The sequence below is a fragment of the Nelumbo lutea genome, chromosome 1 (assembly GCF_056320005.1).
Source record: "Nelumbo lutea isolate HS-2025 chromosome 1, American lotus-T2T, whole genome shotgun sequence".
NCBI lineage: Eukaryota > Viridiplantae > Streptophyta > Magnoliopsida > Proteales > Nelumbonaceae > Nelumbo > Nelumbo lutea.
Window position 1 is genome coordinate 43,531,697 of NC_142684.1, and position 21,494 is coordinate 43,553,190.

At 39.6% G+C, this 21,494-nt stretch overlaps 3 long non-coding RNA genes and 1 pseudogene across 4 annotated transcripts; all 4 read left to right on the forward strand.

Annotated features, from left to right (window-relative positions):
* Positions 1-3,152: 3,152 nt before the first annotated feature.
* On the forward strand, positions 3,153-5,872 carry LOC148874444 (uncharacterized). The gene is made up of 2 exons (XR_016101966.1): positions 3,153-3,702; positions 5,683-5,872. It is a non-coding gene; the product is annotated as an uncharacterized LOC148874444 (long non-coding RNA).
* A 639-nt stretch (positions 5,873-6,511) lies between these two features.
* LOC148874445 (auxin-responsive protein SAUR36 pseudogene) lies at positions 6,512-7,259 on the forward strand (annotated as a pseudogene).
* A 1,349-nt stretch (positions 7,260-8,608) lies between these two features.
* LOC148874446 (uncharacterized) lies at positions 8,609-17,145 on the forward strand. Its single transcript, XR_016101050.1, has 3 exons — positions 8,609-13,783; positions 13,957-16,009; positions 16,108-17,145. It is a non-coding gene; the product is annotated as an uncharacterized LOC148874446 (long non-coding RNA).
* A 1,351-nt stretch (positions 17,146-18,496) lies between these two features.
* On the forward strand, positions 18,497-19,926 carry LOC148874447 (uncharacterized). Of its 2 annotated transcripts, none has more exons than XR_016101967.1 (3): positions 18,497-18,859; positions 18,981-19,454; positions 19,645-19,926. It is a non-coding gene; the product is annotated as an uncharacterized LOC148874447 (long non-coding RNA). The 2 variants fall into 2 exon arrangements; XR_016101968.1 differs by having other exon boundaries at positions 19,648-19,926.
* Positions 19,927-21,494: the final 1,568 nt, after the last annotated feature.

Genomic DNA, 21,494 nt, shown 5'->3' on the forward strand with positions numbered 1-21,494 from the left:
GCAGAGGTGATGACACCCGAACTGGCAGGAGTGTAGAGGTAATCATACCCGACCTGACAGAAGCTTAGGAGTGAATGCGCGAAGTGGTTATAAAAGGCTCTCTACCCCCTAAGAACGAGGTATGTGAACTTTGCGCCATCTGGTTTTATCTTGCCTTTGAGAGAATACTAACTTAAGCTTCGGAGCAATCTCACCAGGTTCCTCCCTGGAGACTCCCCACCTCCTTCATTTCAGGCACCTGTTGCTCTAGTCAGAGACAAGGTCGTTGACAGCTAGAACCGGCTGGATTGCGCACCATCACCGGTTATGGCACAATCACCTCAACCATGCTTCCGCTCAACGACTATTAGTTTGTGCTGATGGACTTTTTCTTCCTAAATTAAGGATTCTTGTGATGCATGTGAACGAGCGAAGCATGCATGTGTCCCCTTCCCAATAATTTCTACAGTTCTTCCTTAGCATTGTAAATGATTTCAGCCACTACACTTGGATTTATCTCTTGAAGCATAAGATAGAGACTTACCACTAGCATGTATCCTTTTACAACATGGTCCATACCCAATTTGATCAAAGAATCAAAGTTGTCCGGTCAGACAATGGCATGGACCCACCATCCCATCTTCGTGACTACACCTGGCATGGACCCACTTCCCTCCATCATTGGTTCGCAAGCCCATGTGGAACCTACTTCATATAGCCAGGCCTCTTGTGATCCAAATTGGTGTCACAAGAAATTGTTGCTTTAAAACAGAACAACACATGGTCTATTGTTGACCTCCCACCTGACAATATAAGCATCCAATTAGTTGTAAACGGTGTACAAAATTAAGTATAAAGCTGATGGAACAATCAAATGGTATAAGGCCAAAGGCTACATGTAGATTGAAGGCTATGATTATCATGATATCTATGCTCTCCTGGTGAAACTTGTCACTTTTCGATTCTTGTTGTCTCTAATTGTCATACGAGGATGGGAGCTACACTAATTTGATGCCAACAATGCGTTCTTGCATGGAGACTTATCCAATAAGTTTATATGATCATTCCCCCCAAGATTCCCCAAATAAGAGAACAACAAAATTTGCAAGTTACAAAAGTCATTATACGACCTAAAGCAGGCTTCTCGCTGTTGGTTTGAAAAATTTGCATCTACCCCAAAGGAATTGGATTTGTACAATCTATTACTGACTACTCTCACTATACATCAACACAGGGAGATTCCTTTGTAGCCATTCTTGTCAACATTGATGACTTGGTCATTACTAGTAATAATCATTCACAAATTCATGCTTTGAAGTCATATCTTGATGGATGTTGTTAGCTTAAAGACCTAGGCCATCTTCATTATTTCCTTGGACTAGAGATCACAAGGACTTCTTCTGCTGGGATATGCCTATCAATACAAGTATGCTGCTGATATCATACCTAAAGCAAGCATAGTTGAATATAAAATAGTCTCCCACCCTATGGAGCAACATCATTTCATTGTTGACTCTAGTCCACCACTTGATGATAGAAGACTTGTTGGCCAACTTGTTTACTTGACTATCATTCAGCCTGAATTAAGCTACCCTGTTCATTTCCTCACTCAACATCTTAGTGCTGCACGTGAAGAACACATGCAGGCTTCCAAACTTGTCATTCGATACATAAAGGGGCTCCTCATCATAGTATATTTTTTTTCTGTTCAAAATGATCTTACATTAAGGGCCTATTGTGATTCTGATTGGGCTTCTTGCCCCGCCACAAGAAAGATTAATTAACAACATCCTATGTTACCTTGCTGGGTAACTCACTCATTTAATGGAAAACAAAGATACAAGTTATTGTTGCTTGGTCTTCCTTAGAAGCAGAATACCATGGCCCTTACCACCAGTGAAGAAGTTTTATGATTATAGCGTATTCTCCGCGACCTTGGTTTACCTTGCTCTCAACCAGTTCAACTTTTCTACGATAGCCACACATTGGCACCAATCCTGTATTTCACGAATGACATAAACTACCATTTGGTTTGAGAACATAATCCAAGGCTATGGAACTTTGCCACATCTCTACTACATCACAACTTATGTCAGTTTGTTATACGCTGCAACTAATCTTGCCACGTGAAAGGTAAGTTGATAACTGATGTATCACCGACATTGTAAAATTATATATATATATATATATATATACGTGTACATTCAGTAGTTTCAAATAAGAAAGAATTCATTCAAGTGTGTTCGCCATTTGTCAAAAACAAATGAAGATCCAATATCACCCCAGCTGCTCTTGATTCCACACATAACGAAAGAAGTCAGAACTACTCATGTCATACCAACCTCAAGTCCCATTTGAACTTAACTACTGAAAATTGTCTTCATACCATTGACCCATCAGAAGGAGAGGATTATAGGCCAGTGGAAAACAAAGTCAAATAACCCACATGTCATCACGTGAAGGCTGAGGAGTGGTTTGATAACAGACAAAATAGTTGAACTCAATGACTTACTCTGTTGTCCTTTAGGCTGCAAGTTGGGTGAAGAATTTCAATTACACTGACCTCGGGAAAGGATTCAGGCCTATTGAAAACTTCACAGGTTCCCAAGTCCCAATCCAACCCGACCCAATTTCCACTCCTACCGGTAATCATACCAATTCAGCTAGAAGCTTGCTACCTCCTGCACAATTTATTCATTAAGACAAAGTAATAAGCCATTAGATTCAGTCACTTCAGCTGTTATTAGAGATGTCAGTAGGTTGGGTTAAATGATAAACCCAACTTGACCCGAGGGTTAGGGTTTTGATTATTCAGTTTTGGGTTTTTGGTGACTTATCCATTAGGTCATAATACTTTGCATATATACAAAATATTCTTGTAGTGTTTTGATTTCTAATTTACTTATATGTTAATTTTGATTTTTTTTTAATAGAAAAGTAACATCTTAAATTCTATAAAACAATTTCTTATTTTAAATTAATGAAGTCTTCAAAATATAAATATGTTAAGAAATGCTACTAATCAGGTTTGGAAATCATGTATTTTAAGCGTGGATTGAATCGGGTTAGGGTTGAGGGGAACCCGTGACACGCACGAGAGACGTGGCTTAATTATCCATAATAAAACCAAGAATTATTTTTCATAGTAAAACCAAGAACGTACGTCGTCTTCTGCAACAGTTCACGCCCGTGACTCCATACTGCAGTTGCCACTGTATACTCACATCACCTAATTCATGGCAAACCCAAAGCCCTAAATCGCGCAAGGCTCCAGAAAATCCTCGTCTTGATATGTGAATGTAGCCTATTTATATGGCACTTGATAGCTGCACAGTACTGCAACATAAACAACGAAACACTAGGAGTAGGAGATCGAAGGAAAGAGAAGAGGAGCTTCAATTCGGTAAGAGATGGAGGCTTTCCGAAAGCTCACAGTTGTGGCCTTCGTGCTTGCTGTAGTTCTAGGAAATGAAGTGATGGTGTCATATTCACAGACCATCTGCAACATGCCTGCATCGAGTCTTATGGCGTGCATGCCTTCTGTAACTGGCACAAAGCCTTCTCCGCCTTCTGAACCCTGCTGCTCTGCACTCTCTCATGCTGACTTGAAGTGCCTTTGCTCCTATAAGAACTCCAAATTGCTGCCTTCACTTGGGATTAACCCCAAGCTTGCCATGCAGCTCCCTGCGAAATGCAAGCTTCCTCAACCCAAGACGTGTTAAGGTAATTAAGTTTCCCCACTTGATTCTTCCATATCCATTAACCCTTCTGCCTCAACCCAAGTCTTCATCAATCTGCATGTCCATCAGTCTAGATTTGTCATTTATTTCTCTATCTCTCTATATATCATCCCCATCCCCATGCTTGATGTTTTTCCAAAGTGAAATTATTAGACTTCCTCTAAGTTTTAATGTTCAATGAAAAGATCGGCTATATTTTGAAGATATGGCAAAGGGTTCTGAGCTGAAACCTGTCCAGTCCGTCAATAGAAAGTGGATGGAGATGGATGATTTGCCTAAAATGTGCAAGATCTCAACTATTCCTTTCTTGAAAGCTAAGGTTGTGTTTGGTTGCAATGCAAATAATTTTGCACTGATACAAAATTATGGTAGTGCAATTTGAGTGTAAATTCTGATCTATTTTTACTTTAAAAATGAAGTAAATTAAACCCAAAATAAAACTAAACAATAATTTGCATTTTTTCCATTTGCACTCTTATACATTTGTATTAGTGCAAATAAAATAAAATTGCAACCAAATTCGACCTTAAAGAACTATTACTCTATTAGTCATGTCAATCTTTTGGTGTTCGGCTTTTTCTTGGATGGCCCTACACTACATGTGCAATTATGCATCTTGTATTCATGCAGTGCATTTAGTGAACTGGCCCATTTAAGAGTAAATTCTTTAACGAATAATGCAAAACTAACAGCGAGGAACTAAGGGGTGAAATGTTTTACAAATTATTTTATTTTATTGGAGAAGGGAGATATTCTTCCTATTTAATCCTTTCTTTCTCCACCCCTAACTTTGTTTATAATCACAAGCATAATTGATGTTGATTCTGCTTTTTTTACCCCTTTATTTGTGGTGAATGTGGAGGGGGGTGGCTTTACTCGAGATATTAGAGCCCGTGTCCGGTAGGAGTACAAATACAAAATATAAGAATTTACACTCTACATATTTTTGTATTTGTATTTGTACTCTTTATAGATTGAGCCGTATCCTCTATTTCTTGTTATGTTTGTTAGTTGTTATCAATAAGCATAGATTCGAACTAAGCAGAGATTTTTGAAGTATCAAACTAAGTGATTTATTCCAGTGCATCTTTCTCGTACAAAAACCTGATATTCTATTTAGGGATGTAGATGTAGAGGTGGCAAAAAGTTGATCCAACCTGCTAACCTGAACTGACCTAACCCAAGAAAGTGGGTTCGGATCTGTTATATAGTGACCCAAATAGAAGCTGACCCTCACCCAACCCCATTGGAACAGGTCGGGTCACGTGTCACTATTTTCAAACCACTGTTTTTAAACTTGTGTTGATCCAGATGGTTGAACCATTCCAACCATTTGAATCAAATGGTTAAACTCATATTCTTGATAAAAAACCATTAATTTGGTCAATGACCAGTTGACAATAAACCATATGACCCATGAGACTGGTGGATCAACCCTAACCTAAGCTAAATATTTGGATTTAGGATCTAGCCTTTACCGGCCCAACCCAAAATGAGCCAAAAATGCATTGAATCGGCAAAAACCTGACCCAAGCCAAGCCAATTACCACGTCTATAGGAATGCCATTGGATCAAGTTATGTGGTAGACGGACCCAATTGACCTAACTCCATCAGTTTAGGGTTGGGTTAAGAGAATAGGCCGGGTTTCAGATCATGCTCCGACCACTGTAGACTTGTGATGAATCCTGCCGGTTGACATCGCAACATCGAAATCTTTATATATAGGTTTCTTTTTTTAAGTACGAGTGCATTGTATATGAAACAGGTTGGGTCATGTTCGATATTCCTTCTATTTTTAGTTGGGTTGGGTCTAGTCCGATCCGTTGACATCTCCAATTAATTATACTTAGACCCAAATAAATCGATCCCACAATAACTTTGATTTGTTATGATTAAAAAGTAAAAAGATAACCATTTAATTATCGAATAAAAAAAGATAACCATTTTAATATTCTGCTGCAGGAAGGAGACTGCTAAATAAGGAGATTCGATGGCTTCAGAAGATTTCCACCAAAAAAGGCGTTAGACAAAATGTGATATTTTCCATTTTTTTTCTTTTTTTCATGCTTTTTTATGTTTGTTGTTTCCATTAATAATTAGTTATGTATTTGCCACGCTTTGCTGCTACAAGATTAAAAGCTTGGTTTCTTTCCCTTTTTTCTTTTTCCTGATAAAACTGAAATAAAGGGCACAGAAGAACATGGGGAGTCCGGATTCAGTGGATCCTGAGGTTCACAGGGCGCGTGAACCCTCCAATAGGAGGTATACACGTTCACTCCTTTTAACCAACCTTAACATAACAGAGTTTAACGCTAATTTCTTCCGTCTGGTTGAATCGGACGCTAAAAGACAAAAAATCTTCATCAAGCTCTCCAATCTCTCCCTCCCATTCTCCCATATCCGGACTATGGATCTCTCCAGTCTTCCGCCGACCAACTAATAAAGCTTCATCAATCTCTCTCTCTCTCTCTCTCTCTCTCTCTCTCTCTCTCTCTCTCTTCGATTTTCTAATTCTAATTCGTCGTTCGTGGTTTTGACTGCTTTGGCATCTATAAAAAAGCTGTGTAATCCTCTTGCGGAGGAACCTTATTCTTCTGGTCCAATCAAAGAATCTCGCCATACCACCATAACCGTCATCTCCTCCACCTCCACAAGCCCCATAAAATTGGAGGTTAAAAACAAGTGAACGTCAGCGAGGGAATTGATTGTTGAAGATTTGAATGAAGCTTTCCTTCTCTAACACACTTCATTCTTCCTACCAAGTCAAATGTCCCCACTTCTCTCTCTGAAGCCTATCTCACTCTCTTCCGTCTCACCATGTCGATCGCAGACCTATGGCCTTTCTCCTAAACAAAGCCAATTACAACAATATCGGTACATAGTCTACCTCCCATTCTCTCGCTGTTTGTCTCATCTTTCTCTTCACTCACTGCACACACTATGAGGAAGACGAGAGGTTTCAAGTTGGGCCGCAAGCTGGTTAAGGTGTTTAGATGGGTAGTCAGGCCGAATCGAAAGCCAGCTGACTACCGCCGGTTGGAGTTGGATCCTCCGAGCTGCAAAAGCAAGGCCATATCCAAAATTTGCGACTTGGGTGATTGCCTGAAGCGAGGGGCGAAGGGACTCTGCTCTTCCAACAAGTCATCAGCCTCCGGCTACAGTCGCTATGATCGGGAGGCATTGGAAGATAAACCGGTGCAAGTGCCGAAAGGACACATGGTGGTATACGTGGGTCAGAAAGACGACGGTCTTCATCGGTTCTTGGTGCCGGTTATCTACTTCAATCACCCCTTATTCGCAGACCTGTTGAGGGAGGCCGAGGAGGAGTATGGGTTCCACTGCCCAGGTGGGATTACGATACCGTGCCGGATAGCTGAGTCCGAGAGCGTACAAACGAAGATCGCCGGCTGAGAGCAAGGCATCAGAGCTCGGTGAAACAATGCGGACGCCGCCTGTGGTCTTATGTTCTTGAGATAGGGCTCGGGTGAAAATGGGAGATAGGGAGTTCAAACGAAGAGGGAAAGCTTGGCTTTCTTCTTTCCGATTGATTTACTGCCCGGTTGAACCATACTGACAATAAAAACGCCGAAGAATTGAGCGTTACTTAGAGTAACGAATAGAGGAGAGCCGAAGAGGCGACGTGCAACCCTCCTATTGGAGGGTTCACGCGCACCGTAAACGGAAGGGTCCACCGAATTCGGACTCAAACATGGGGTAGCCCTCCCCCAAGTCCCCCAACAATCACTAAAACAAATGAATTTTAATGACCACGTCATGAGCTACATTGGTTAGTCAGTGAGTTGCAAAGTTCACCTCCTCACATACGTGAGCATATTGAACATTAAGCCCCGTTTGGCACGTCTTTATGTGCAGGCTATTAGATTTTTAGAAGCTCACTAGTTCGCGTTTTGATTTTCTTCCATTTGGTTGAGAAAATATCTAGTCACTGAAAGCCGCAATCTCGAAAAGACATAGGAAGCTCATTTCGGGCTATTTTCGAGAAGTTCCAAAGGGAACTTTTCACATTTTATTCAATTCATCTTCGCACAGAAAGACGTGTAGACAGACCCACCTTAACCAAATGATCTTCAAAATATTAAGATCTTGATGCAAAAGCTCACATCGTCTTTTGACTATTAGAGCTTCCAGAAGATCTTTCAAAAAAGGTTTGCCAAACGGCCAATAAAATTCCAACTCCTACAGATAAAATAGTATTAATTCTTTGACGTCATTTTTGACTACCGAACGTGGATTATCTCTGCCCCTCAGACAGTCCACAATCAGTTTTGAGTCACTTTCGATAACGATGTTGATCCCAACTAGATTCTTGACCAAAACATGAGCTTCGAGGGCTGCTCATGCCTCAGCAACATTTATGGAACAATAATTATTATCTTTACTGCTTAGATTTATAATCTTGCCTCGATCATTTCTTATATCAGTAGCCATAGCACCATTTTCATTTTTAGATGCATCAAAGTTAATTTTAATGTATGAGTTCCCGAAGGGGCCTAGTTGAGCTAAACTTGTTTTTTTTTCCTTGGACCATCATCTTTTCTCAAGTTATATTCTCAAAATACGATTGCCTCCTCTCTAGCACAATCAATTAAGATGGTTGGGGGATATTCTTATTTCTAAATATTTTATCATTTCTATTCTTCCACAATGGCTACAGAATAATACCATAAATTCTCTCACATTATCCAAAATTGCACTTTGAGTTTTGGCCCACCAATTTATATATTAGAGATGTACCTCCAGGTTAGGAATCACATCTAGATGATGACCAAACACATTTAAAACTTGAGAAAGAATTTCACTTTTGGAGGTCAATTTATCTCATAGATTCTTTTTTAAACTCCGAATGAACATTAGACACTAAGGCTCCGTTGCTTTTCAATAAGTTACATGGGTAACTGCATTTACCTATGTTCTTTTATTTCCCATGTAAATAAGGCAATGGCCACTTTATCTATAAAAATCCATTATTAAAATGGGCATTTTTGTCCCATTCAAGCGTTGGCAACTTCCCCCAGGTGGGAAAGTTATTTACCCTTGTAGGAGATGGGTATCACTTACCTAGTACCCAAGAAAATAAACTTTCCCTAGTCCCCACATAAATCTGAAAAAAAGAACGTGGGATTCTGGTCAATTGCAATCAAAATTCCATTGACCAATTTTCCCTCCTCTCAAAATCTAGAAAAAAAAACACCCCCTAAAAGAGCTCATTGCTTCGATATTATAAGCTGATTTAATCATATATTCATGTTTTGGATTTAATCTCCAAATAGGCTTATCACTTCAATCATCAAAAGGGAAAAATGTTGACCTAGTTGAGAATAATGCACAAAGATTTTGACCTAGTTGATACTCTCCACCCCAATTAGAATATTGGAAGCTCTTGATTTTAGTTGAGAATAACAATTCTATGGTGATGTGATGTTTAAAATATAGAAACACATCCATAACCTTAGACTTTCTTGGAAATAGGAAACAACCACTGGAATTTAGAAAAAGCAGCCATAAAGATTACATAATAACTAAACCCTTTATTAGAATAAAGTGGGCCTGGTCCCCAAACATTTGAATGAACCAAATTCAATAGACCCTTAGATCAATAAGTAGAAATTGACAAATGTTATCTATGACTTCTTGCTATTTAGTAAGACTAACAAACAGATTGTCTAATTTTACTTGTAAAAGGCAACCTATACTTAGAAGTGACCTAACTTAGAACTTTGAAGGCCACATGCCCCAATCATGGTTCCATCCTAAAAAGGTTGTACATTCTCCAACAAATGTTGTAGCTTTATTCTTGACTCGAACAATACTAGGAAACTAATATAAGCCATCTCTCTTGGTTCCTCAAAGTAGAATTCTCTCCATATAATCCTTTAAAAAAATGGTTAGGATGAAACTCAAAGAATAGATCATTATCCTTTGTGAACTGACTCACTAAAAGAAAGTTCTTTGTAATATGTGGCACATGAAATATATTGTGTAGTGCAAAATTATGATGAGTATACTAAAGAAAACATGGTCCAGTGTTCAAAATACTTAAACTTGCTCCATTACTAATGGTTACTTGATCAGGACCTGAATATTCAGACATATTCTGCAATTCTCGAAGTTTGAAGTGGATGATGAGTGGCACCCAAATCCAGGTACCAAGTGGGATTGAATTCAAAACTCACAACAATGTGATATGTAGCAGGCTTAGTAGAATTTTATTGTTGTTCCCCTTGACATGAAAGATTATATCACCTTCTACAAGTCAATGTGCCATGGTCTGGCTTGCTACAAACTTGCCAAATGATTTAGGATGTAGCACTTCTACCTCAACCCCCTCCATTGCCTCTACCTAGCTATGTTAGGAGGATTTGGATAACCACTCTAGCCTCTACCACCATGACCATGACCATTTGTTGGAGGAAAACCACTATGTCCATTTGTGCTATAAGATTTGTTTATGGACTATTTTCAAAATTGGTTGGTTGTGTTGTTCCAACCAAGCCTCGTGATTCAATAATAATTCAAGTACATTATCAATAGTCCAAGTATCAAAATCAAGTTTGTTAGTAAGAATAGTAATGATAGGTTCATATTCAGATCTTAGTCTAAAGATATAGTGTAATGAATAAGCTCTTCTTTAGAGACTGGCTAAGATTTAGCAACTAGATTATTAATTGTAGCCTTTTCCATTTTCACATAACCTAAGATAGATTGAGATCTCTTCTTAATGCTTCACAATTGTCTTTTGAGTTGTAACAGTCATAAATGAGAAATAGAAGAATAAGATGTAGGTAAAGTTTGCCATACCTCTATTGTGGATGTCAAACCAATAACCTAAGCTATAATGCCTTCAGTGACATAATAGATGATCCATCCAAGGACAGGTGGTCGAATTGCAACCAGTTCTCGTATTCAGGATTTGCAATCTTCTTGCCATTAGTGCCATCGATTTCCTAGTGAAGTGCCTTCATTGTTCTTTTAACAAATCCTAGCAGTTTGTGAATTCTCAGTACATGAATCATCTAAACCTTCCAAGGAAGGTAGCTCTCATTATTCAACTTGATTGGAAGTGAACGAGTGATGCTACAAATGGATGGAAAAAATGATCCAAGTATGGAACTGAGAGGAGAAGTCAATCTATTAGAGCCCTTTGTAGATTTGGTACTACTATTGTCATTGGTAGCCATTGGCTTTGATAGCAATTTAAAATCTAAACACAAAATAGATGAACAATATATAAACGTGAATGGAATGAAGGTTTGGTGATTTCCAATTCACCATGGTCGACTATATTTATATACTTTGATAGGAGAGCTACACTTCTAGTGAAATGGAAAGATATGAAGACTTACGTTTCAATAGAAGGGTTCATTAGTTCATTATTTTTTTTTATATTTAGTTTGGTATGTTTTTATGAATTACTCCTTAAACTAAACACTTATGAGACTTATTTTAGCTTAGAAAGTTTTCAACCATTAGATAAACTTTGGGAGTTTATCCTAACAAGGCTAACACTGATGTGTTGCCAAATCGATAGAGTAGCTATTGTAACTATATTACTCACTGCTAGGGAGGGACCAAGGTTGTTCCTTACCTCCAAAGCCTCAACATTGAACCTCTTGATATAATCTTGGAGTAACTCTTCCATCTTTTGCTAAACTTATTTAAATGCCGATGAAGTCCTCTAGTACATCCTATTCCTTATGAGATAAAATACAAATATGTTACTAAGCTAAGCCCACAATCCAAAAAAAATACTACTGAGTCACGCCCTTAAAATTGACCATGAAGGCTCTACACATATTCAACTTAGAGTATCTATGGAGTAGAATGATGGCCTTAAAATTCTCTTAAGTGTTCAATGAGGTTGTTGGTGCCATCATAGGTGTCTATGATGGACACTTTTAAGCTATTGGTGAGGAGCTCATCTTGAATGTCTAAAGTGAAAAGTGGATCTTTGAAAAGCTCATGTCCAAGGTTGAGGCACATCCTCCATCCTTTATTGATTGCCAAAAGTCAAGCCTTCATGTCTTTGATCTACTAGTCAAGGCTTACCTCTCGAATGCTCGATTTTGGGGACTAAATATGAATGTCCTTAACTGAGTCTGTTCTGGTTTTGGAGGCCGCCAACCGATGGTCCCTTGGTGGGTTATGAACACCACCATCATGTGCTGGAGGATCATCTACACGGTGGACTTGGGAGCCTAGGTACCAAGGGTGGTGGTCGATCTAGTAAGGCATCTACTATTCAACTTGATTATCATGGTGGTTAGAACATTTATCTAGCGAATCAAGAACCCAGCCTCATTGCTAGTTACCGTTTAAAGGTACGTCACGGTTAGAATGCATCAAAACAATATGGTGCTCGACCTACCGCATGAAAGGACTAGAACTATTCGGGTTAACATGGTTTTTTGTGGCCATGGAGTTGTGTTAAGAGTGAGAAGGGTTTAGAACTCATTGTGAGCATGGGTGAGAGTCTTCGAATGCATGTTTTCTAGCTTATTCATTCATTTCCATAGAAAATGTCAATCTATTGTTGTTAAAATATAAGATAGGTGGGAGAAATTTGGAGACAAACGAGCATAGGTGAATAGATATATCCTGTAAGAGAGACAGTGAAACACGTCTCTCATGATACATATAAGATAAAGATACAGTTCAGGGAGAAGCCCCCAACCACTATGGACTCTACTATCCTATGTTGATATACTTCGACTGTGATACTATTGTATTATAACTCAAACTCTCTGTAACATCTATAAATACTTGTACCTTCTTAATTAACACATCAAGTAAATACAAGTCTTCTTCAAAACACTCTCTCTGTTTCTCTATCTGTTTCATGGTATTAGAGCCAACAATGGTTGTTAATGGTCAAGGTAGTTTCTCATCCTAGTCTAATGTTGTTGTAGTTTCTCAACAATCAGATACTAGCCTACCTTCATTCCTTACCACTTCAATTACTGCAATGCCCAACGTCACACACTACCTACCACAATCAAGCTCACCAGTGAAAACTACAACATCTAGCAAGCTCAGTTCTTTCCCATTTTTAATCCACATGATCTTATGTGCCTTTTTGATGGCTCAACGGCTTGCTCACCTTTTGAAATTAATGATCCCCTCAATCCCTCTATGTTGATTGATAACCCCCCTACAAATACATGGCAACGCTTTGATCAGCTCGTATTAAGCTGGATCATTTCTTCTTTGTCAGAAAGCATTATAACCTAGGTCGTTGGACTTTCAATAGCAACAATGGTGTGGCAAGATCTTGCCAAGACGTATGGGTCACCTTCTCAAGCACATGTGTTTCAACTGCAACTCCAGCTTCAAACTTTGAAGAAGAGTGCGAGCCCTATGCATGAATACATCCAAAAACCTAAGTATTTTGCTAACTGTCTTGTAGCAATCTCCGAACCTGTTTCAGAGAATGATATGATTTTATATCTCCTTACTGGCCTTTGGCCAAATTATGAATCATTTGTAACTTCACTTACTACAAGATTAGATGCACATTCTCTCACTCTTGAAGATCTACAGGGACTTCTTATCATTTATGAGATTTGGCTCCAATAGCAATACCAACATTCATCTAGTTTAGATCCAGCTTCCCCTATAGCCAATATGGCTCGTGTTGGTAGTCATAACATTCCACATCAGTTTGGTGGACGGGGATCCAATAATGGTGATCATGGATCCTAGAACAACAACAATAGGGGTGGATGAGGCCATGGTTCTGGTGGTCATGGTCGTGGTCCAAATTTCAATGACCATTCAAACAATGGTGTTGTTTGCCAACTGTGCAAATGTCCCTATCATGTTATTCTTACTTGCCATCACTAGTTCAATATTTCCTTTCATGGTGAACAGAACAATGCCCCTACGCAAGACTATCATGCCAATACAGCATTGCTTCCTACAACTTTTGATCCAAATTGGTATCTTGATTCGGGTGCAACAAATCACATTACACCGGATCTCAGCAACCTGCAATCACAAACGGATTATGGTGGTACAGATCAGGTTCAAGTTGGCAATGGTTCAGGTATGGCTTTTAGTCACATTGGGCACTCTACTTTTACTCACAAGAATCATTTGTTTCATCTCAATAACTTACTTCATGCTCCTTCCGTTTCCAAGAATTTGTCATCTGTATCTCAGTTTATAAAAGATAATAATTTGGTGTTTGAATTTCATCCCTCTTTCTTTGTTGTTAAGGATCCTACCATGGGGAAGGAAGTGCTTCGCGGTCCCAATGTTAATCGGCTTTATTGCTTAGCTCATTCATCAACTAGTTCATCCAGTAGTTCCTCTCCTCAACTTTTTAGCAGTGTTTGGATCAATTCTTCTCAATGGCATGCCCTTTTGGGCCATCCAGCTCTTCGTGTGGTTTGTCAAGTCCTTTCTTCATTAGGTGTTAATGCAAATAATGATATGCCTGGTTCTCTTTGCTATTCTTGTCAATGTGCCAAGGGGCATCAATTACCCTTTTTACCTTTGAAATTTCAATCTCATTTTCCTCTTGAAGTAGTTATGTCTGATGTATGGGATCCTTCTCCTTACACTTCAAATAATAGATACTGTTATTATGCTATTTTTATTGATCATTTCTTTCATTTCACATGGTTATATCCTATTTGCTTGCAAGTCTGATGTGATTACCGTATTTCTTCAATTCCAACGCAATGTGGAGAACATCTTTTCTACCAAAATCAAGTATTTTCAAAGTAATTAGGGAGGAGAATTTTGATGCCTCTCCAAACACTTTGCTGAATGCAGTCTCTCTCATCAGGTGTCTTGCCCTCATACCCATCAGCAAAATAGTATGGCTGAAGGCAAACACCACCATATCACTGAGACTACCTTAGCCCTCCTTAGTCATGCCTCTCTCCCTTTTCGGTTCTGGGATGAAGCCGCTCATTGTTTTGTGTACTTAATTTATCGTCTCCCATCTCCTATGACTGGCAATATCTCTCCTTTTGAAAAACTTTTTGGGTGCCCACCTAACTATACCATTCTTCAAACTTTTGGGTGTGCTTGTTACCCTCTGCCAAGGCCCTATAACCGTTTTAAATTATAGTACAAATCTAATCGATATGTGTTTCTTGGTTACAGTGCTATGCACAAAGGCTACAGGTGCTATTTCCCTACTACAGGCAAACTGATTGTTTCTCAGCATGTCCAATTTGATGAAGGTTGTTTTCCATTTGCAGAAGCTTCTCCACCGCCGCCAAATTCCCCACATCCCATGGGTACCTTTATTTCAGTTCCATCCACTATCAGGTTGCAGTCCCAGTTCATGGGCCCATGTACCTCCCATCAGTTACTCCTATTACATGTGCAAGTGCTTCAACAGCCCCTTCTCAGCCCATGCTGCCGGTTACTCGAGGGCCCACATCACCCATTACAACTCCAGCCGAGCCCACTCAAGGTAGTTCCAACTCTGCTTCACCGTTTCCAATATCATCTGAACCCATGGCGTCTACTCCACCACCTGGGCCTGCTAGGGCACCTATCATTGAATCTGATCCGAAACACCTCCTCGTAAAATGCTTCCCCTAGAAGATGTTTTACTTCGTGCTCCTAATGTTCCCTCGGGTGGTGTTCCCCGACGAACACGACATTGACTTCCTGAAGCACTTCTTGCTGAGGCTGCAAGAATTGAACACACATCCTACACCGCTGCTAAGAAGTTTTCTGAATGGAAACAAGCTAAGCAAAGTGAATATGATGCTCTTATTCGAAATGGGACTTGGTCTCTTGTACCTGCTCCGTTTAATGTCAATATTGTTGGATGCAAATGGATCTTCAAACTCAAGTGGAATCCTAATGGCTCTTTGGCCCGTTACAAAGCCCGTTTAGTGGCTCGTGGCTTCACTCAACAGTATGGGCTTGATTACACTGATACGTTTAGTTCGGTCATCAAACCCGTGACTATCCACACTGTGTTATCCATGGCTCTCTCTCAGAACTTGCTAGTCCGATAGCTAAACGTCTACAACGCCTTTCTTCACGGTGTTCTAAATGAAGATATTTATATGATGCAACCTCCAGGATTTATGGATTCTGCTTGGCCCAGTTATGTTTGTAAGCTTCATAAAGCCTTGTACGGCCCTCAAGCAGGCCCCTAGAGCATGGTTCTTCCAGTTGTATGCTTATCTCTTGCAATTGGGTTTTCACGGGTCCACATGTGATCCCTCTCTCTTTCTCTTTCATGATCGAGGAATCAGTCTCTATGTTTTGGTTTATGTCGATGACATCATTGTCACAGGTAATTAGCCTGTTTCTGTGAATTCTCTCATTTTGGCTCTCTCTAAGTGCTTTGCCATCAAAGATCTTGGTGACCTTCATTTCTTTCTTGGCATTCAGGTTTCACGAACATCCTCTAGGTTTCTTCTTTCTCAGCATCAATATATTGTTGATCTACTTCAGAAAGCTAGCCTTGCTGATGCTAAACCCATGGACACACCCCTCGCAGTTAACTGCAAGCTCTCCAAGACTGATGGCACTCCCTCGACAGACCCAACAACTTACCCAAGTATTGTTGGCTCTCTCCAATACATCACCGTTACCAAACCTGATGTCGCATTTGCAGTCAATAAAGTGTGCCAATTTCTCTCAACTGACAACTACACATTGGAGTGCAGTCAAATGCATCCTTCGGTATTTGGAAGGGACTCTAACTTATGGTCTCCAACTTCGGCCTTCCCACTCTTTTCAGATTCAAACCTTTACTGATGCGGATTGGGTAGGCTGCCCGGATGACCTCCGCTCCACTGGTGGCTTTGCTGTCTTTCTTGGGCCAAACTTGATATCATGGAGTGCAAAGTAGCAACCAACTATCACTCATTCCAGTACAGAGGCTGAACTTCGGGCTCTGGCTATTGATGTTACAGAGGTTATTTGGACACAATATTTGCTGAAAGAATTACACCTTTCATCACCTTCTCCACCAATCTTCTAGTGTGATAATCTTGGTGCTTTGTGCCTTAGTGCAAATCCTATGTTCAAAGCTCGTACGAAGCATGTGGAAGTCGATTTTCACTTCATCCGTGATCTTTTTCTACAACAAGCACTCTCTGCACGCTACCTTCCTACTAAAGCTCAACTTGCAAATGTCTTCACTAAGAGCCTATCGCACTCCTGGTTTGCTGCTTTCAAAGACATGCTGAACGTCTGTTCCTCTGTTCAGCTTGAGGGGGCATGTAAGAGAGACAGTGAAGCACGTCTCTCATGATATAGATAAGATAAAGATACAGTTCAGGGAGAAGCCCCAACTGCTATGGACTCTACTATCCTATGTTGATCTCCCATTGTGATGCAATTGTATTATAACTCAAACTCTGTATAACATCTATAAATACTTGTTCCTTCTCAGTTAACACATCAAGTCAATACAAGTCTTCTTCAAAACACTCTCTTGGTTTCTCTCTCTGTTTCATATCTAAACCAATTAAGCTACTTCTGAAGAGATATGCAACGTGCATAACATCATAGTCCCCGAGGTGTATCCCCAGGGATGAACCCTCTAACTCTCAAGTAATTAGTAACAAGATGGGAAGAACCCAAGCCCAGCTAAGCTAGCTAGGTTTGTTAAAAGTAAGAGAAGGCAAAGGACTAGGTGAAAATACAAGAGAAAAAAGAGGGCTAGAGTGTGCACACCCTATTCGCGGTGTCTTGCTATCTATAGAGAAAAGGGGGAGAGATGTACCCACCATAGAATTCCAACCTGAATGGGAGACATATTCCTTACCTGGTCCAAGGTGTTTGCATTAGTTGTCCTTATCTAGTTCCTGGTTCATGAGGGACATGTAGTCAAGGCCGGCCTAGTCAGCTCATCTTCTAACCTAGACTATTGCTACCAGGTCATATAGCTGATGAATTTCCCAAAGTCCCCCTCAATCATGGCCATGTGTTAGGCCAGAACTGGGCGCACCATTGGACCCCATCTTGTACAATCCGAATTGAGTAGAATCCTTAGTTTGGAAGTTTTGATAGCCTTCCAGGAATGAAGAATTTCTCATACATTGTGACTCTTGCCTTCTGCCTTTTAATACATATGGCAACAACGTCCCTCCCTATGAAGTAGGAAGGTCGAACCATCGGCTAAGCATAACATCACAAATTGACCAGTTCTGCATACAAATGTCTCAATGATCATGGTTTTACACCACATGATCAGTCAATCCATTGTAAGCCAAATACTCCTCTAGCTGATTTAGTCAAAAGTTGAATGGATCTAACTTAGATCGAAAGGCCACCCTGCTGTGAACATATCAAATACAATTGAAAGTTTTGCTTTTACTAAAAAACAATAAAATATATAAAAACTGTAATTAGTGTGTATTATAGTACAATTCATAGGTAGGGATGGTATTAACAAGCTTCTCCATGACTTTTCACATGGCCATACACGTTGAGGATTCCAAAACAAGGACATGTGGGCACCAACCGGACTTAGAAACAAAATAGTAATCGAAAATCAAAAGCCTCAAATCCATCATTTGTTTTTACCATGTTTCACCCTTCAAACCGTTCACGAGAGCCACAGGACACACTACTTTAAATTACCAGTGGCCGGCAGCTTTAATGACCATGGAATGTAAAAAAGTATATTAACCAAAAAAGGTGGAATTAAACGAGTGGTGTCCAAGTGACTCTCGTGAGCTGTGAATGACGACAATTCTCATTCACGGGCTCCAAACCAATGGTTCTTGCTGATCTCCTACATAAGCAGAGGAGACATCTGCATTGCTCCGACTCATCTCTTCAGAAGCCTGAAGCCCCAAGGAAATTAAGATGGAAATGCAGCGAAAGCTTGTGGTGGTGATGGTGCTGCTGATCATGGCGGCAGCATTTGAGACCCAAGTAGCGAGGTCCAAGGAAGTGAATCTATGTAACATGAGCGAGGATGACCTAATGGCTTGCAAGCCTGCTGTCATTAAGCCAAACCCTGCCGATCCGACTCCGGCGTGTTGCAAGGCTTTGTCCGATGCTGACTTGTCTTGCCTTTGTTCTTATAAGCACTCCTTGCTGTTGCCCACCTTCGGCATTGACCCAGACCTTGCCATGCAACTCCCTACCAAGTGCAAACTCACTCCACCAGCCAACTGCGAATAAGGTCTCTCTCTCTCTCTCTCTCTCTCTCTCTCTCTCTCAAACAGATAAGCTGCCTGCATATCTTCTTCATGTTCAAGCAAGCAGTCGTCTGATGAGTATGTGTGTTTCTGTGATTGTTCCAGCTGATCATCGATCGAGGTTTTATCAACAATGATGAGAAAGATTTACCTCAAGTCTAATCATCAATTGGGATGGACTGTTGTTGCAACTTGCAAGCAAGGAACAAGGGACTGACTGGTGGTTGTTCCTCCATGAATGCCTTCAATAGATGTATCGGTGTTGTCTTGTGTTGTGGGGTTTCCCTTTTTCTTTAATTTGTTTGAGCTGGTGTGTTTTAATCTTGTACCCATTAGACTGGGCTTATTTTCTCTCTTCTTCTTTAGCTCTCTTATGTCCCCTGTATTGAGAATGGTTAAGCTCACTGTGCTATAAAGAAATTATATAATCAATATATACGTTAACTTGTTTTTCGGTTGTTCCAGATAATCATTTGTCCATAGAAAGACCAATGGATTGTGATTGAACGGGGAACCCTCAAGTCACATGTAGGGGCGGCAGTTTCCCTTTGGAGTTTAGATTGGAATGTTGATAACCTGGTAAGATAGGGGCTAGGCCTCGGCCCAACAAGTCTGTCTGTAAATGCTGAACAAGATTCTTGGATACATCTATTAGCTTAGATAAATTAATCAAATTCCTCTAGCTTCATATATGTTAAGCATACGTTCTTACACGACAGATGGATTATCGCAGCAGATATGAACTCTAATATACTGATTGTTTATACAGCAGTTGTGTTGAAGAAACCCCCGCAGATCAAGAAACATATTCGAGGTGGGGGATGATTTTTTTTTTTTTACAGGGATGAGGATGGGGATTAAAATTTTCATCCCTGTCGACGGGGTGGGGACATCAGCTATATATATAATTTCAAATTAACTGTAGATATTTAGGTTTTCAATAAATCAGTTTAAACTTCAAAGCCTTGAGGCCCAAAACATGGGATTTCTGCTGAGTTTCTATATTTTTTCTTGTTAATTAGTTAATGAAATTGTATTAATATTTTTAAAATTACAGTTGAATATGTTTGATTGTATTTGGAGATGTTTGAGGCCCAAAACTATTTTATTTTTAATATTTTTTTTAAATGAAATGCCTGTCCCCGTTTACAGAGGTGGGGACGGGGAAGAGGATGGGGAACCACTCCCTATCTCCACCCCGTCTATGGAGTTCACATCTCCACCCCACAGGGGGCTACCCCACAACGTCCCAAGCACATTCTTGCCATATATTGGGAACATCTCCCAATGATAACATCACCAGCATTGATACTATCATCAGGAGATATTCCTAATACACGGCGAGGATGTACTGTGGGACATTGTAGGGTGGCCCCACAGATTTGAGCTCCATTCTATGTCTGTTAAACAAATATATAAATAAATGAACAAAGTTTTCTCATTTCTTAGCCAAATTTTCTTTCATAAATATAGGATGGGGATCCTTTTATACATCAAACTCAGTGGTGAGATGGAAGATCCGCTGGTGGATCAGAGTTGTTTCCATTATATATCATTACTAGCGATCACCCTACAAATGCAAACAGTGTACAGAAATTAAGAGCATTAAGGCTTTGGTTGGATAGAAATAAGAAAAAGTTCAGCAAAAGTTATTAGGGAATTTCATAAAATTTGTTCTTCAATTTTTTTTTTTTCTTATTCTCTATATATCAAACCAAACATAATTTTAGTGTATCAGAAACCATTCAACTATGAGGTCCTTAAATAGTTTTTTATTGTCTAACACATGTCCTATCAAGCAAAAGTTCATCTAATTAGAAATAGACACATCCATATTTTACTGAAATTTAATTAATTATAATGCAAACACTAGATCACCTGATCAAAGAAGCTTTGATACCATATCAAATAACCATTCAACATAAAACCTAAACGGTTAACTGAGGTGATTTTATTCTCTAACATTATGTACAAGAAAAAAAATATGATATCCACTTAGGAGTAAATTTTTAATTTCTTAATAAAAGCCTTAAAGGCGCTTCCTTTATCTGCAATACTCTCCAAAATGGCTTACCTTCGTCTGTTTCTGCCTTACAGGGAAAAATTATCGACAAATTGATGACAATATCATGTATAAGAATATTGTATATTAGGTTGTCTCTTTATTTCCTTAGGGTAAATTATACATAGGGGTGTCAATGGACCTGGTTTGGATTGGACCCATCTAGATCAATATCAATTTGAATGGGTTGAACAGTCGAATAAGATATATTGAATTGGACCAATTCTCATTTAATGGTCTGAAGTATTTATTGGATTGGACGGGACCTGATCCATCTGTAATGAATTTATAGTGGACTGGGTCAGATTGGACCAATATCCTAACCATTGACAGAAGATATATAAGAGTACGGGTGTCAATAGACCAGGTTTGTGTTGGACCCAATTTAAATTAAAACCAATTTGAACATATTGGATGGTCCAGACATTGAATTGGACCAATCTAGAATGGTTCAATGTATTCATCGGGTTGAATTAGACATGCTCCATCTGTAATGAATTCATATTGAATTGGGTCAGGTTGGACCAATATTTGATCCATTGGCAGCCCTAATTATG